Consider the following 4,004-nt stretch of genomic DNA (forward strand, 5'->3'; position numbering starts at 1 on the left):
CAGCTCTTTTCAACATAATAATAATAACGATGATAGTAATATGTTTTTTGAGCAGCAAATCAGAATATTTGAATGATTTCTGAAGGATCATGTGACTGGAGTAATGATGCTAAAAAGTCAGCTTTGATTGTTGCTAATAAACTGTTTAACTGCACTCACAAGTGAATCTCAAGTTATTTTGTGTGATAGCTAAATATATTCTAAATAAACTACAAACAAAAAATATATAAATTTATTTTGTCCTCACATTCTTTCTTGTAACTCTTCCCTCTCAGTCACACACCTGACTGAATGGCTCATTATGTGGGTCTTTGTCTTCTCAGGTGTTAATCACTGCATTAATAATGATAGTTCACGCCTTCTCGCATAGACCCTTTCTACTCAAAAAAGTGTCTTTAGAAAATTTTAATCTATACATTGTTTTCTGTGAGTGAGTATACAAGATGATTTTCATTATGTTGAAGCAAAAACTCTAGACTACAAGGTCCAGTTCTCAAAAGTCTTGTGAACAATGTTTTTATGGCCTTATTTCAGTGACTTCAAAATTTGAGTTTTTCACTAACCACACAACGTTGCTTTCTCAAAAACACAATCGTGTACATAAATGCTTCTAACATATTATTGTAGTCCAGTTTGTGCTGATTACAGTGTTATTATTAGACTTTAGCCATTTATATATTTATAAGCAACTGAAAAAAGCACAAATGTCAGGGCATGTCAAAGCTTCTCCAGGCCCCCAAAACACCCTCAGACTCCAGAGGGGAGCATGCATGTAATTTACTGTTGGCTCTTAAACTTTGCTAAAATACTTTTATTCCACTTGAGGGCGCTGTTCTCACAGACTGTTGTCCGGCCCTCCCTGTGCCCATCCTTTGATCTGCCCCATATTTAGTCACTCCCTGGATTCTGTCATGTTGTGCTTATATCACTGCTGGACAATGGACAAACTGTGGCTCTGACACACTGACTCAGGAAGTATCACTCATGCTAGAGCGTCCACGCGGGATGGTGGAAACCCGCCATTGTGGTGTCAGGATAAGCACAGTCCGTCATTTCTGCCTGGAGGGCATGTCCATCTGCCCTGCCATATGATGACAGGAAATTAATGATGCTATAGTTGACACACTGTGCTCATGTTGAAATTTTGGGCAGGATTTCTTGGAATTGTGCAATTGCGATTTGAGAGACACTACAAATGAAGGGTAAAAATATTTAAAATGGTGGTAAAATATGATATATTCCTATGAAACTCGAGCAATTAAAAGGTATTTTATGGTTGTTGTTTTTTTTTTTTTCATTTTAATTTTGTATTTATTTATTCATTTACATTTATTTACTTATTTTTGGCATTACAAGTCACATATTTTTTTTTTTTTTTTTAAATAATATTAGAGAGAAAATTGTCAAACATCTTTTTTGTGGTCTACAGAATAAAATGGAATAGCAGTAAATAATTTTTTGGGTACATTCTACATTGATTCTGTTGCATTAAAAAGCTCTCATCGGCCAAAAAACACACTCTTTAACAGGTTGGCAGTGATGCCTCAGTGGACATACTCTAGCTTTTGACTGATTTATGACAAGTTCTGCCAAGGGTATTGTTCCGTGGTGTTACATGTGAACTGCATCTGGCACATGACCTCCTGATGAAATAATGATTTCTTAATCTAAAAAGGGTGCACTGGGGTGCACTGGCTTTTAGAAGATCCTACTGAGCCAATTTACAGAACATAATACAGAAAGTTTGGCCAGATATCTGTAAGCGAAATGTCTGTCCTCCAGAGTTGAGACCATACTGTGAAATTGTTTGAACAGATATACCAAATGCCTCATCAAAGACATTGAATATAGATTTTTCTGTTTTAAAAGACTATATCACCTGAAAATGTAATACTGCAATCATTTTCTCATCCTCATGTGTCATGTAATCTGAAACCTAAATGACTTACTTTCTTCTGTATAACACAAAAGGAGAAGTCCTGCTGCTCTTTTACTTGCAATGAAAGCATGTAGTGACCAAACTTAGATGCTGAGCTCCAAAGACTGAGAAGGTCTAGGTCCTTTCTGCTGAGCATTTACTCATACTCAAACCAAAGAAATTTGTCGAAATCTGATGAAAATGTAGCAACATGAAAGTACTTGTATCCTAATAAATCTTTGCTCTTTTTATATAATGGATAAAAAAATGTGTTATACAATGAGGAATAAAAATCAGTCTTGACAAACACGGAGCCATTTCATAAACTTCCATCCTAGAGAAGATTGCGGTCTGAGTTTTCAAATGAACATATAGTTCTGAAGTCATCGGTTTGGATTAAACAGAAACAGACAAGAAGCCGTTTGGCCCGCCAAAAGCTGCAGCAAACACAATAGCGTCCCAGCACAGCTAAACCACGGCTAAACTCATCAAAACAGCATAAGTCATTTCTTTAACCACATTTTTCTCATCTTTCCAGCTATTAGCATGCTCCAAATCACTAAACAGTGTGTGCGTCCACATGTGATTGCTTTTGTAATGTCAATTACAGAAATGATTTGCTCACTGTTCTACTTATGGAAACATTTTTATTTGATTTTTGTACCGGTAGAAATTATTATTTTCACTGAGTTCCAATATCTCAGCAAAAAGATATTTGAGACGCGGTGTCTGTCTGCAAAAGTATGGAGATGTTCTGATCTAAACCCCTTCCTCCGGCCTAATAGATACAGAAACCTGCATGCGAGTTCTGTTAGCCTTTGAGTTCCCTTTTAAATGGGCCGTAGGGGCCTGTGAAAGGCCCTGAGTTTTATGATGCCTCAGCTTTGCCTCACCATCTACAACTCTGATTTTCAGAAGGAATTCACAGTTCATTGAGGTTTTTTTTTTCCCCAGTCACAGCAGATGTAATGATGAATTATTTTTCCTGGTAAAGATGCTTGTCACTGTCTGGTCAGTGCTGATTTTAATAGGTTTACAGCTGCCATATAATATGTTAGCATGTCTGCCAAAGTTCCTCCTAGACCTTTACATGTGTAATTGACTTTTTACATTTTACAATGTGCAACAGGATTGTGCAAAGGACACCGTCAAAGCAAATGATTAAATATTTCTCATTTCTCCTGTATAGACTGGATAAAGCACCCCATGACATCATATAAACACTTTCGCTGTGTGTTTCTTTTTAGTGGTATATGATTCAATGGAAGTTGAAATTTTGTAAATGTTGCAATACAGAAACACGTAATACCTATTGAGTTTGTTGCTTAGTAACTGTGTGTATATATACACAACACTAGTTCAAAAGTTTTGGGTCAGTAGGCTTTTTAATGCTTTTGTGATGTCTCTTACATTTAATTACAATTTAAAATGACTGTTTTTGTATTAAAATAAAATATATTTTAATGTAATTTATTGATGTTACAGCAAAGCTGAATTTTCAGCAATTACTCCAGTCTTCATTGTCACATGATCCTTCAGAAATCATTCTAATTTGTTGTTTTGCTGCATAAAACACACACACACACACAGTTGTGCTTAATATGTTTGCCAGGATTCTTTAAAAGAACAGCATTTATTTCAGATAGAAACCTTTTGTAATACTATATACGTTTATTAACATTTTTATCAATTTAATGTACCTTTGCTAAATGCAAGTATTCATTTATTTGCCAAATTTACTTGTTTATATCCTACTGGCACCAAACTTTTGAAAATTAGTCTTGTATAGTTTGCTCGTAGTTATTTCATGCATGTGTGTGTGTGTGTGTGTGAGAGAGAGTTCATTATGTTAGAATACATTAAGACTAAAAGTTGTATAAAATTGTACTTTGGAATGTTTTTTTTATTCTTAAAAAATAAATAATTGAAACTTTTTTTTAGATCTTGAAGAGGTGAAACGATCTTTTCCATGCAGAGATTACAGTAGAGTTGTATAATCCACCCGCTTCGGATGTTATCACTCTATTGAATATCCCAGCTCTTCTCCTAATGGTAAGAGATCATGTTTGTGATTATTGCTGCTGCA

Source organism: Barbus barbus, assembly GCF_936440315.1.
Source record: "Barbus barbus genome assembly, chromosome: 16".
NCBI lineage: Eukaryota > Metazoa > Chordata > Actinopteri > Cypriniformes > Cyprinidae > Barbus > Barbus barbus.